We start from the raw sequence: 15,654 nt of genomic DNA, 5'->3' as shown, positions 1-15,654 counted from the left end.
GTGATTTTGCTATCAAGTGGGTCATCCCATGGTGGAAAATAAAAAGGATGGTTGGTGTTAACAAGCAACCTTTCTGCCGTCTTCCAAGCTTGTCTCGTGTAACTTATTATTATCTCTGCAGGGTAAAAAGACAATACGGCTTGCTTCAGAATATACCTTCCGGAGATCTTCGTCCTCCCTTTGAGTACCCTATATCTCAAGAAGTAGATAGATTCGATGCTTACTGGAGCGCTAGACCTTTATGGGAAGTGATTACCCAAAAGGTTCCTCCTTCTTTGCCCAATGATGTAAAGAAGTGGTTGCTGAAGAAATCTTCGATTGATCAGGGTAGAACCGATGTGAAGAATTGTCTAGGTGACATGGTGACTCCTGCCAAGGAACGCTTAGGTGCAAGAATTGAATTCAAAACACCTGCAATGCCTAGGAAGAAAGTTACTACTAAAGACAAAGGGAAAAGGAAAGCTAACACCACGGATAAAAAAGCTTGGGTGGAAAAGAAGCATGGAGTGTTAGCTGAAGGGGAGACCATCTACTCCAAAATTGAATGTAGGTCCTCTAAAGGATGCCTACTAGCTAAAGTTATGGATGAAGAGGAGGAAGCAGACAAGAATTGGAAAAGAGCTAGAAAGGAAAAGAAATATTAAGAGCATTGCTTGGCTTTAGATTTATTAGACTTAGATTATTATTTAAAGTTAATTTATTTCAGCTTTTATTTAAATCCCATCAATAATGTAATTTTATTTTATTAATGAAATTTCAGCTTTCAATTAGATTATTCACTTCAAATTTTTATTAAAGCAATGAAAATCGAAAAAATTAATTTTCCAGAAATACTTCGAGTACGGAAGTCGAAAATTTTCCGAAAAACACCGAAATTCGCCCAGAGCTTATTTCTAGATTGACGCCAGTTATTGGCATTTGGCGCCTGCCATTGAAGTCTGGCGCCAGGCGCCAATCCCATCGTCTGGCGCTGATGACTTCTGGCTGGCGCCAGGTTCTGTTCTGCGACGCCAATAATTTGCCGATTTTCTGTTGAATTTTTAATTAATTCTGGAACGCGGAGATGTCGAAAAAATAAAGTGGCCGCACCCGTAAAGCGTTGCCTACGTATCCTTTCTTAAGGAATCAGGCCGAACGTAGCTCTCTTGAGTATCGTACTCAAGTAATTATGGGTAGTATTTCTTAAGTTGGTCAAGATTTGTCATGTTTGAGAATTCATTGCCATCCATGTTAGTTAGTTTTGCTGCACCTCCTGACAGGATTGTTTTGACAATGTAGGGTCCAGACCAATTAGGTCTAAATTTACCCCTTAGATCTAAAACATTTTTCCTTAGCGCTTTTAATACCAAGTCTCCTACTTTGATACATCTTGTCTTGACCTTCTTATTAAAATGCCTAGCCATACGAGTTTGGTAACACTGAGTGTGATGTAGAGCTTCTAGTCGTTTTTCGTCGAGTAGAATCAATTCTTCATATCTTGCCCTAGTCCATTCAACTTCATCGAGTTTACTCTCTAGCGCAATGCGTAGAGATGGTATTTCTAATTCGACGGGTTGTACGACATCCATTCCATACACCAAGGAAAATGGTGTATTTCCTGTTGATGTACGGATTGACGTGCGATAACCCCACAATGCGAAATGAAGTTTGTCAGGCCAATCCTTATAATTTTCCGTCATTTTCTCGATGATAGTCTTTAGATTTTTATTAGCTGCCTCGACTGCTCCGTTTGCTTGAGGTCTATAAGGGGAAGAGTGATGGTATTGAATGCCGTATTTTTGTAGCAATTCTTCACATTCGGCTTGAAAGTGAGTTCCATTGTCATTTATCATTTCATGTGGGACTCCATATCGACAAATAATATTTCTTTCGATAAAGAGCGCTACATGTTTTACAGTGAGTTTAGCGTACGATTGCGCTTCGACCCACTTTGTAAAGTAATCGATTGCTACTAGGATAAATTCGTGGCCTCCTGTTCCTGGGGGAGTGATTTTGCCAATGATGTCAATTCCCCATGTAGAGAATGGCCATGGTGATGTGTAGGTGTAGAGCAAAGATGGAGGGACATGTTGTAAATTGGCATAAATTTGGCACTTAGGGCATCTTTTTACTTATTGATGGCAATCCCTATTCATTGTAGTCCAATAATATCCTTCTCGCATTATTTTCTGGACTAACATTTTGCCGTTTACATGAGTGCCACAGATTCCTTCGTGAACTATTCTCATTACTCTTTGTGCATCCATCTTTCCTACACATAAGAGAGCTCGACCTTTAGGTACCCTTTTATGTAGCTCGTTGTCTATGAGTACATATTGAGAAGCCAAAAGTCTCAACGCTCGCTTTGCTCTTTTGTCAGTATGAGGAGGGTATTCTCCATTGGTGACATAATTGAGTATGTCCGTGTACCACGGTTCTTCTTTTTCTTCTTCTTCTTCGCCTTAGACTAAGTCGTCGTCTTCTATAGCCTAGATGTATGCTGGTTTGTGCCTTTTTCGATAGTTAGAGGCATTTGCTCGATTTCCGTGGGAATCCTAACCATTGAGGCTAATCTTGCCAAGGCATCAGCAAATTGGTTTTCCTCTCTAGGTAGATATGTGTATTCTACCTTCTCTAACTGATCGGTAAGAGTTTCCAGATAGGTTTGGTAAGGGGCTAAGCTTTCGCTCCTTACTTTCCACCTTTTAGATATCTGATTGATGATTAAAGAAGAGTCTCCGAATATCCTTAACTTCTTTACTCCCAATTCCAAAGCTGTTTCAAGGCCTACCACGCATGCTTCATATTCAGCAACATTGTTGGTAACGTCGAAATCAAGCTTTATGGAGATTGGAACATGCTCCTCTTTAGGTGATACTAGTAGTACTCCAACGCCACATCCCTTTTGGTTTGAGGCTCCGTCGAAATACAAGGTCCAATTATCATCTTCAGTGACCGTTAGGTCTTCATCTGGAAATTCATTGTCTTGTATTGGCGTCGAGTCTTCTATTGGAAAGTCTGCTAGAAAGTCTGACACCACGGATCCTTTAATAGCTTTTTGTGGCATAAACCTTACATCGAACTGGGCTAGATTGACTATCCATCTTGATATGCGTCCATTGAGTGTAGATTTCTCGAATAGATACTTGAGTGGATCTAATCGGGAGACTACGAAAACGGTATGCACCAACATGTAATGTCTTAGCTTAGTTGTGGCCCACACCAAGGCGAGGCACAATTTCTCGAGCGGTGTATAGCGTGTTTCGTATTCGAGCATATTTTTACTTAGGTAATAGATTGCGTTCTCTTTGCCTTCTACTTCTTGTGCTAGCATGGCTCCCATTGTCTCTTTGGTAACCGTCAAATATAACCTAAGAGGTATTCCGGGAAGTGCTGGCGCTAATACGGGAGGATTTGCGAGATAGGCTTTGATCTTTTCAAAGGCTTTTTGACACTCGTCATCCCATATTACTGGTACATTCTTCTTGAGCTTCTTGAAGATTGGTTCACATATCGTCGTCAGTTTTGATATGAACCTACTTATGTATTGCAATCGGCCAATAAATCCTCGAATCTGTTTCTCAGTCTTGGGCGGTGGCATTGACATGATTGCTTTAATCTTGGTTGGATCTACCTCTATTCCTCTAGAGCTTATGACGTATCCCAAAAGCTTGCCTGAGGTGACTCCAAAAGCACATTTTGATGGATTCAACCTCATGTTATACTTTCTTAGCCTTTCAAAAAATTTCCTTAAGGCTACTTGATGGCTTGGACGGTCTTTTGATTTTACAATCATGTCGTCGACATATACTTCGACTTCCTTGTGCATCATGTCATGGAGTAAGGCAGTTGATGCACGTTGGTAAGTAGCACCCGCGTTTTTCAATCCGAATGGCATTACCGTGTAGCAGTAAGTGCCCCATGGTGTTATAAAGGTTGTTTTCTCCATGTCTTCTTCTGCCATGAGAATCTGGTTGTAACCTGCGTACCCATCCATGAACGAGAGAAGTGCGTGATTTGCCATGTTATCTACCAAAATATCGATGTGTGGCAAAGGGAAGTCGTCCTTTGGACTTGCCTGATTTAGATCTCGATAGTCGACACACATCCTTACCCTTCCGTCTTTCTTTGGAACTGGGACGACGTTGGCGACCCATTCGGGGTATTTGGATACCTTGATGAAACCTGCAGTTATTTGTTTTTTAACTTCTTCTTTTATTTTAAGTGCTACGTCGGGTTTCATTCGACGCAACTTTTGTTTTACAGGTTTCATTCCTGGAATTAGTGGTATAGTGTGTTGAGCTATTTCTCTATTAATGTCAGGCATATCTTCATATGACCAAGCAAATACATCGATAAATTCTTTAAGTAAGTTAATTAAATCGGTTCTTTCTTGCTTATTCAATGTTAATCCGATTTTAACTTCTCTTTTATGAGTTGAATCATTCGAGATGTCAACTGTTTTAGTTTCTTCAATTACCAGTGTTTTCTTTTCGAGTGTTTCCATTGCTTTAATAATTTCTTTGTCTTTTTCATCGTTAGCTAAGCAATGCTCGTCATCTTAGGTTAGGGAGGAACACAAGAAGTAAGGAGAATGAGAAATATTATTATACTCTGAGATCATTACATCAAAGAGTGATATGTCCTCAGGGACTGGATCACTAACTATCCTAGGAGAAGAAATATGAGGGGGAGGTGTCACTACTAAAGACTTAGAAGACTCTAAAGGGAAAGACTCTGACTCAGACTCTGACTCAGACGACTCCTCAAACATCAGTCCCTGCCCTGTCGTGATTGATATCTTCCTTCCGCTTGGAGTAGTCACTTTGATAGTCTTGCGCCACCCTTGTAGTGAGCCTTCGGCTGGAGTAATTAGCTTCGAGGGGTCGAAGCTTTCACTTTGTAGGACCGTTTGAATGAGCGAGGAGTTATCTTCTTCATAAGTTGGCACATTCTTTTCTCGCCCGAACAGTAATCCCATGACGTTAAAGTCAAAGCATGGGGGTGCTTTCTCCTTATGGACGGGAGTTGGGATTTCATCAGTGAAGTAGCAATCCAAGAAAATTTTGAATCCCGATTGTCTTATGCCGTTTACAACAAATGGCTTGGGAAATTCATGGCATGGATAGTCCTCTCCTTCTTTTATGAACTAGCCATTAAGCGTAAGAGGGTACTGATCCATTGGAATTGCTTTCTTTTGAATGCGAGTGTCCCTACGTGCTTTCAACTTTTCCTGGGCTCGCTTGAGATCCTTCCGAGTCGGTTCAAAACCAAGTCCGAAAGTATCTAACTTAGGGAGGCCAGGTGACTCCAGCGGTTCTGCCATTCCTTTCTTCTTTCCTAAAGTCATCCCAGGGAAGTGCCCTTGTTTCTTTAGCATGGCGTTGACAATCATGTTTGAATGGGGGTCATGTCAAAGAGGGGTCCCTTCATCCTCCTGGATTAAGGAGACTTCTTAGTTAAAGCCCCATAGGTCTTCATCATCCTCGTCGTGCTCTACATTAATAATTGGATTTTCTATGGATTTGATTATCATAGGCGAAGCATCGATGGTGATTGGAATTCCTCCAACTATAGCTTTCACTTGTTGGTGGAGAGATGAAGGGACCGCCTTTAGATCATGAAGCCAAGGGCGTCCCAACAATAAGTTGAATGAAGCTTTGATGTCCACTACTTGGAAAGTAGTAGCATGTTCTATTGCTCCTGCCGTTACATTTAGGGTAATCTTGCCAAGAGCTTGACGACGAGTATTATCGTAGGCTCTTATTCCTTGTGTGGACGGAGTTAAGTCTTCATCCCTTATGCCGAGCATCCTCGCAGTTCTAAGTGGACAGACATTGATAGCCGATCCATTGTCTACAAGAGTCATAGGAACATTCATCCTTTTGCAGACTACCGTGAGGTTTAATGCCTTGTAATGTTTGTCACCTTCTGGGGGTAAATCTTTGTCAGAAAAGGTGATCAAATTAATCGGACTAGGAAGGTCACTTGTGAGGAAGTTGGCTAGTCCCTCAGGAGTAGTGTCAGAATCTATCCCGATTTTATCCAAGGCATTCATTACAACCAACCTATGCTCTCGAGATGTTGCCAGAAGTTTCCACACATTCATCTCAACTTTTGTCTTCTTAAACTGTTTAACAATGTCGTTGTCTTCGATGATAGGTATGGGAACTTGGTGTACGGTTGGCATAGGTTGTGTTGAAACGGGAGGTTGCATTCTCCCAGATCTTGTGAGGACATCTATTGATGAATCTTCCTCAGCCCAAATGTCATCTGTGGTGTATGACACAGAAGGTGAAGGTCCTACCATGTCCTTTAGATAGACATCTTCTTCATCACTGTCCCAAACCCCATTAATGGTTGTATCCTCTTCTTGTTGAACTTGGACCAGTTTCTTTTCATCAATCATTTTCTGTACCAAATCCTTGAATTTGAAACAGTTTTCTATAGTGTGACCCCCTGATTGATGATACTGACAGTAATATCTATCTGTCCTTTTTAATTATTCGAATGGTCTCGGTTCGAGAGGTTTGATCTCGCCACTCTCGGAGAGAATTTCGAACATTTGCGCATACGGGATCCCAATCGGAGTGTAGATTCTATTGCTTTTCTTGGGTTTTTCAGTGACTTGTAAGGGAAAGTGCTTTGCCTCATAAGTCGTTCTCACTGGTGTGAATTCTCTTTTAGGTTCTTCTTTTGGAAGTGAAAGCTCATCATATTTCTTATGGAGTTCGTTCATAACTTTTAGAGCTTCACGTAGTAATTGCGATGCCTTCTTCATAGACAGTGTGAGCAATTGTATATCTTCCTTATTCGCCGGTTCTGGAAGACTATCCTTGACATCGAAAAAGATCTCCTCTTCTTTTTCTATGGCACTGATTTCTTTGACAGGTCTAATGAGAGAGGAGGGGTCAACCTCGTTTTCCTCATCGGAGATAGCCAGGGTATGAGCTAGAGGTGCATTGTCGATGCTTGGCTTCTTACTGGCAGGGGGCAACGACAGTTTGTTGTTGTCGATTAGGTCTTGGATAGCTTCCTTAAGCTTCCAACAGCTTTCAGTGGAATGGCCCCTACCTTGGTGATACTTGCAGTGTGCATTGGGGTTCCAGTTAACCGACCTCTTCTCAACTGGTGGGTCCCCAAATGGTCCAATAAGAGTTATAAGACCTTTTGCATTTAATCGATTAAATACGGTGTCATAACTCATGCCAATAGGAGTGAAGTTCCTCCTAAATGGTTTCTTTTGTCCTTGGTTGTTCATGGCAAGAACTTCTCCTAAATTAAAGGTGCTAACATTATTTGAGTGGGCGGTTTTGGAAGAAGAAGGATTGTCGTTCTTCTTTCCTTTCCAGCCACTGTTGGAGTTATTGTTGGCAGCTTTTGACTTAGCCAAGTCATCTTCAATATTGATCCCAATGTCATAAACGGCCTTGAAGGTATGGAGATTATTTTGATATTTGAGATGCTTGGAATATTTTTCTTGGATATTTTTGATAAACAGTCTCACATACTCTTTTTCACTTGGTACCTCGATCATCTTGGCTGAGGTTTCTCTCCACTTGTTAAAGAAAGAGGTGAAGCCTTCATTCTCTTTCTGCTTGAGGATTTCAAGTTCTCTATGGTCAGTCTCGACTTGAATGTTGCACTTGTACCTATCTACGAAAGCGTTTGCTATAGACTCCCAGGTAGAGGTCTTTTCTTTCTCGAGAGAAAAGAACCATTGTTGGCAAACGGTCTCGAGAGACAGTGAGAAAAGAGAAGGGAAGACCTTCTTATCGATACCCTTGATACTCATTATTATTTCAAATGCTCTTAAATGAAAGTAAGGGTTGTCAATTGCTCTGAATTTTGGGATGTCGTTGGCGTTGAACTTCTGCGAAAGAAGATCCTTGTCCACCAAGACCCCTTGTGATGTAAGCTCTTGAAACTTGTAGTCGCTAGACAACTTGCTTAAACTCTCTTGCATGAGGTCCATTTGTTGTTGCTTCACGGGATCATCGATCCTAAGTGCGAGAAGCTTTAGTGTCTCAGTCACAGTAGCCAGTTGGTTCTTAAGATCATTGACTTCTTCTTGAGTTGCCATTATACCCCTAGCTTTCCTCTTGCGAGCTATAGGTTTGTCGAAAAGTTGGACTTGTACGAAGAGGTTATATTTGATTAATCGTCCTTCCTTTCTTGACCACGCGCTGTAAATTAAACCATTTTGCGTTTTAATTACTTGACCCGAATCATCTTGACTTTATGGTTTATTTTAAGGGAAAAAAGAAAAAAGAAAAAAGGGTGCGTATTTTTGGCAAAAATAATGTACATATTTTATTTTAGGGAACTAAGTATTATTATTTTTTTATATTGGAGGATTAATATCCGACTTACCCCCCTAAAAAAATGACGGAAAAACGCGCACACAAGACTCACTTAATCATGGTCAAAGTATGTGTATTGGTGTGTGCGTTGAGTGTAAGTGACATGCTTGGACTCTTGTGTAAGACCATGGGACTTAGTGCCTAAACTCGATCATTGATTCAATTAAATATTATTGACATTAATTAGACCCTAGGTGATGACTCGACCAATAATCCGAACTGTCAGCCAAGCGACAGGACTGGCGTCACACTGTGGAGCTTGGCGCCAGGCGACAGAACTATCGTCAGGCGCTACACTCCATAGTGTGGCGCTACAGCTCAGACCTTGGCGCCAATATTGGAGCTTCGGTCTGGGACTGTTTTCGGTGTTATTAGTCAACTAGGGCATGCCTAAAGTCGTACTAGGTCAATTCTGATTAAAATATTAGACTTTATTGACTCAAATTAATTAATTAATTAATTAATTAATTAGGAAAAGTTCTTTAAGTCATTAATTTATTTAGTCTCAACACAAGTCAACAAACGGTTAAAAGAAACATAGAATATATATGCACAACAAATAATGCACAAATAGTCAAGTAGGCACAACATGATGCAATGCGTTTGCAACCTAACCATGGCTCTAGTTCTCTAAAGTTCGGGATATGGTTTAGTCAAAGAGGGTCCATGGTTAATTGTCCGGATGCACCGCGCGGAAGCCTAACCGTGAAGGGTTGGCGCGAGTGGATGGGACACCGCGAGTTTTAGAAAAAACTTGCTTCCATGGTTTGGTGAATTCAACATCTCGGATGTACCCTTTGTTGCACGGAGCGTTCAATCGGGTAGATGGAGCATGAATTCCCAGAGGGTTATGCCCATATGTAGAACACATATGGGTTTCAGAAAAGTGAGAAAAAATTCAATCAGGAAGTAGGATCGAGCAAACAATACGAAAAACCGGTCGAAATTAGAACGCATATTTCTGGCTCGGTATTGGGGGAAATTGGCGCCAGCAAATAGAGACTGGCGCCAGATTTTAACTGTAGCGCCTAGCGCCAATACTGGCGTTTGGCGCTACGATTAAATTGCTGGCGCCAAGCTCTGGCCCCTGACGCTACTTCCCACATGCCTCAGCAGCTTTCTGTGCTCGATAAAATTTTCCAGTTTCGCGCGGTGTTATTTCAGTCCTAGTTGTGAAAGACATTTCTCAAATTTTCTACGTGTAAAATCCTATGTTTTTAACTCATTACGGATGGTCTTTCCAATGAGATCTTTTTTTATGCATATGACAATAATGTTAATCAAAATTACGCACATGAAATACTTAGAACTTTTCGAGTCTCATCCACTCATTCTAAATCATTGCCGAAACAAATTCAGGAATTAAAATAGAAATCCTCCCCAGTGGTGTCGCCAAAAACTGTAGGGAATAATTTCAAGCCTTTAAATCCCACTAGCTTGAACCCCACTGTGATCATACACTAAAGTACGGTGGCGTCCAAAAGGGAAGAAGATAGAGCAAAAGAGTCGCCAACAAGTTTTTTAGGAACTTGTAAACCATTCACGAGGTGAAGGTTACACCCCTTAACGATCCAAGAGATCGTCAACTCCATAAGGTCTAGAACCAAATAAGGGTTCGGGGATGAAGGTACAAATCCAACCTAAAAGAGATTGAACCTGCCCTAATAATAGGCCTCTACTTTATTCTGATCGTATTCATGTGCGCTTTTCAATTAACATGCAATCAATAGGATTACTCTAAACCTGTTTATCTATGTTGGTTGAATTTAATGCACAAATAAATCTATTATTGGAGATCACTTGAAATTATAATCATATTAACCCTAACAAGATTATTAATTATCTTATTAAGCGTGATTACAAGTACAAATTCCCTTTAAACATGCATAAAAGGCGATCAAGCAATAACAATAAAATATAATCATCAAGCAACATAATAAATAATATCATGAATAATAATTATAATTATCATAATAATAATAATATCATCATAAATCATAACAATTATAATCATAATCATATTCATGTTAATATTAAAGCATAATGATAGCAAGATCCTAGGCATGATACTAACAAGATTAATAACAAACCCTAGCATGTCACTAAGCAATAAAAATCAAATCTTTAACCCTAACATGATACTAACAATCATAAATATTAGGAAGAACATAGGAAGCATCGTAACAATCATATTTAATATTAAAATTACTCTAGACATGATACTAGGAATATCATAATAACAATGTAAACATGATATCTACATCATAACATCAATAAAAACCATTAAAGTACTTACTTTGATGCCTCGTACCTCTTTCTAATAACAAAATACACACGTTAGTAACTTCAAGGAAAATAATAAATCAAACAATTAAATTAAATAATTGAAAGAGAGATTTGGAACCAAACCCTCAGAAATTAAACCTTTCACGTCTAGGGCGAAGACAACTTCGAATATGGCTAGGTGTTTCTAGATCTTGTGAATGCGGAATTTTGTATGAGAAAACAAAGTTTGAAAAAAGAATTGAATGAATGCTAATTAAAACTGATTGTAGAACTTGTGAATGATGAGAATTGGTGATGAATGATTAGAGATGATGAATGAAAACAATTGGTGAATGAAAATGGAGTTTTTAATACGATATTTATAGAAAAAATCAGCCAAAAAGATAAATTAGACAAAACAGAGTCTGACGCTCAGAAAACAGAGCTGGCGCCAACTTTAGCTAGCTGGCGCCAGACACCAACACTAGCGCCAGGCGCCAGGCCTGGTTCCAGGCGCCAAGGCCTGGGGTCAGACGCCAAGCTTAAATTTAATGCGTTTTCAAAAATCCGATAAGTTTGCCGTACTGGAGGATAAAATCATATAATTTCCTCAAAAATGCAATTTGATTTTGATTAAAACTTTGAAAAGTCAACAAAAGTCAATTTATCAATGCTAATTGAATTAGGAATGAAATGAACCTTCTAGAAGAATCTAGAAGACTAAAATCATTCCTAATTGCATTAGGAATGATAAATCATATTAGGCCCTCCCCTAGATCATTGGGCCGCACATAAAGCTCAAACCGGACCCAGTTTGGTAAATTGGCCATAACTTCCTCAATATTCATCGGAATTGGGCTTATAATATATCGTTGGAAAGGTCTTTGCAAGCCCCATCCAACTACACTACTATTGGACCCATATCATGGACCAACCAAACTGGATTGGCTGTTTTCTTAAAAATAAGTTTTCAAAAACGAGAGAAGAGAAAAGAAATTAAAACTTTCCGCAACACTAGACTTTCCACACTTTCGTTTCATTCGATTATGATTCGACGTGAAAGGTACTCATCACTGAGTTTGGTTTTGGGGAGACACAAATGGGTGTCTACAGTTTTATTCAAAATATTTGAGTAAAATGCCAACACATCTTCATTTTGAAAAGTGTTTCAAGGGATATAATGAGATGGGAGATACAAACCCTCTAAAAGACAAGTATAAAAGTCCAATAAAATCTCTTATCTTCAATATGATTGAATATAAGAAAGTGATTGGAAAACTCTATGATCAAAAGTTGATCAAATGACGCTATTCTCCATCCACTTTATATAAGAGTTAAATAGTTGATTAAACTCTATTATAAATAATGATTTAATAGACTTAGCAAAATCATGAAAAGTGCTTAAAGTAGTTAAGCAAAGCATCATTTTGAACCTAAGAGAAGTGTTCTAAGTGGCTCAAATGGAAAAGGTTTAGGAATATATGAGGATTGCATTAAGAAGTTATATGCCAAGAAATGCAAACAAGTTGCTACTTCTCAAACCTACAACTACTTACATGCTAAAAGTTGTTATGAACAACAAATGTTTCAAAATTAAATGGACCAATTCCAATTGATTAGAAACTACCTCATATAGTTGGAAGGTAAAAGAATGGAAATGTTCCAATTTAAGAAGTATATTATAGAAATTGATATGGCACATTGCTACTTCTTGGACATATGATGTTTTGTTTAGTTCTCTCTCACTGAGAATGAGGTTTAACTAAAGGAAGAAGTTATGGCTAAGGGAGAAATAAATCTACAAGTTTAGAAGCAAATGTTGCTACTTCACTAGTAGAATCTACAAGTCTGGAAGCAAAAGTTGCAACTTTACAAGTAGAACCTATATTTCACCTTACCTTGTTATTGGCTAGAATTAAGTAAATATTATTCATTCTTGCCATTATCAAAACATCATTCAATGTTAGTAATGACTAAGCATCGAAGATTAAAAAACGTGGAATAAATGTTATTTTATGCTTCATTGAGTCATAATGTGTTTTGAATTGCTAAATAAGTTTAAAATTCTATTGATATATGTAATTATCATTCTAATTTGAAAATTTGAAAAGTCACCATTTACAGAAATGATGATGTGAACTCAAGGTCGAATACATATCGATGTAAGAAAACCAAAGGTTCAAAGGCTAGAGACGGACAATGAAACTTCATTTAATTTGTGATATGATCACATGTGCTTAGTTGAAGCATAAGTATGAAAATTTTGAAAAGTTCAAAAGGTTCAGTATGAAGTTCAATATCAACTAGACAAGATAATGATTATATTACAATATGATTGTAATTGTGAAAATTTAAGTCAAGACATGTAGTTGGCAACACATTCAAAATATTGTGATATGATCGTAATAATGAAAATTTAAGCCAAGACCTTGATAAACATCCAAGAGTTGTGAAATCGTTTTACAACAAACTCCGAAAGAAAACCTTATGAAATGTTCATAAAAAGGAGCTATCAATCTATATGGGATATATTTTGATAATGGATGAAAATTACCTATCTTCCAACCATTGTTCAAGGGATATACTTTTAAGATAAGCTACAAAACTAAACAAAGATACATAGGTCAAATCAAAATTTAGCAAAGGTTTCATATGTGATATGGATAAGAAAAGTTCTTATTAAGTCTTTCTACATAGCAAGGATAAAAGCTGTATTAAATCGTTTACTGCATGATCAATTCCTATACAGAGCACGGGGTACTACTACAAAAATCATACTTAGCACAAAATGTTTGTTGCTCAAGTAGGTGCCCTTATGGAAATTGTTCCAAAAGGTCAAGTGGGAGTAGTATAAATCTCGAAAGAGTTTTTTTTTTTAAAAAAAAAATAAACAAACAAACAAACAAACATGGATCAAACCATGGTTGGTTCACCCTATGCTAAATATGCCTCCTTAAAAAGGCAAGTGGGAGTATAAGATTCTCGAAAAGTTCGAGAGCCTTGAAAGAGTTCAAGAAAAGCTAATTCGAAAATCTTGAAGAAATTTGAGAAGTAATCGAATCAAAGCAACAATATGAGCATGATTCACCTCATGTTACAAATGACAACGCGTGGTCTCATTAAGTGTAATGGGAATAATAACCATGTGTTGAAGGTAGTACATTCCAAGTGCACATCCTCAAATTGTCGTTTCTCATTGAAAACTAAACAAAGTTGTTGTATGAGTTTCAATTGTTGCATCAAACCCACAATGATGACTAGCATATGTAAAACTTAGTCAAGGAAATATGATTTAATATTGACTAAGAGTTCTAAAATATTAATTTTGGAACATGATGATTATGCAAGTAATAAAGATGATTTGACAAGTTATGACTCCAAGTGGTTTAAAACCAGGAAATCTGAAATAGATTCTAAGTCTGTAAGCAAGTGTATGACACTTGAATAATTTGCCTAATTGGGTGAGACCCATTATAAGCAAAATATACAAGAAAGAAAAATGTTTTCTAAGTAAGCAAAGACTTGTTAAAGGATTCAACTAATTCATAGTATGACTTTGACTACGACGAAACCTTTACATTAGTCATTTTGCAAAGATCTATTAGTGATTACTACTTTATGAGATTTGGTAGATGGATTTCAAAACTCTTTCTTGAATTGTTCATGAAAGAATATTTGTATATGATACAATCAGAGAATCCAATAATCCTTAGGATGCATAAAAGATTCATTAATGGATGGAAGTAAGCATCATGGAGTTGTTGCTCTTAATTTTGTGAGTTAATCAAATCGTTTGATGTTCTCATAAAATGAAGAAAAGGTCTTGTGTATACAAGATGTTTAGTGGGAGCTATAAAGTCTTCTTAGTCTAGTACAAAGAGCAATTATTCATTGCTTGAATAGCCAAGTGGTGGGTAATGCATTTTGTATGAAAACCTTGAAGAAGAAGATGAGTACATTTGGGATTCAAGATCTATAGAGATAGTTTTTGAAGGATGTTTGAGTTTGGTTAAGAAGCTTATATTGATAAGATTCTTATAAGGTTCAACGTTATATTGAAAGGAGTTTCAATCCCATGTAACACATTGCTTAATGATTCAATGCTTTGAGAAAGGTTGATGAAATTAAGGTTTTGAGTGATGATCCTCATGCAATATGCAAAAGATGCATCATGCATGTCATGGACTATACTCGTCTATTTGATTCACGTGTTTTAAGAACAAGTGATGATAGATTTCAGTCGAAATCCAATATGAGTTTGGAATACAAATTAGAAATTACTAAGTTCCTTGCAAAAGGGTGAAGGAAAATTCTTAATGTATGGAGATGAATATGATTATAAAATTTAGAAATTGCAAAATTCATGTTTGTGAGAATGTCTCATGAACTCTACTTTCTAAACCCCTTCCATTTCCAAAGCATGAGAAACATGCTAATGAGATTGGATTGAGGCAAATGATGTAATTAGAAGTTGTATTTGTTTTTGGAGAAAAACAAGTTACATATGTAATACATTCATTTGCAGAATTATGTTTATCAATTGAAACAAAGTTTCAATATTATTTAATCGTGGTTTCAAGATTAAATAAAATGTCCAAAATAATTATGAATTGATGGGCTCATCAGGTTGATGACCTGTTGAATGAAACCCCACAGGTGAACTAAATTCATACATTATTTAAGTTCCTAGTTCAGAATCATTAAACTGGACATAAATGATTTCATAAATTGGACTAGCATGTAAGATTGATTGGATAGTGCAGTTTCATGGGCTATAGGAGCATAGTGATGATGCTCGGTCAATCACATGGATATGCATAAATGATGCATGATCGAACTATAGACCTACTTTGAAGTTCAAGTATAGAACTTCCGGATATATTAGTGGATTCCTTTGACATGAGTGGAACACTGATTCCATTCAATGATTGATTTAGCTGTGGTACACTCAAACGTCTAGCCGTAACTGGGGATTATAAAGGGTGTTTCCCGGTTGCTTCATGAGTTGAATGGGAGCTTTGGTTGCCACAAGATTGGATTGAGTCTA

Source organism: Chenopodium album, chromosome 1 (genome assembly GCF_948465745.1).
Source record: "Chenopodium album chromosome 1, dcCheAlbu1.1, whole genome shotgun sequence".
Classification (NCBI taxonomy): Eukaryota; Viridiplantae; Streptophyta; class Magnoliopsida; order Caryophyllales; family Amaranthaceae; genus Chenopodium; species Chenopodium album.
Note: the sequence above shows the minus strand (reverse complement) of the source record.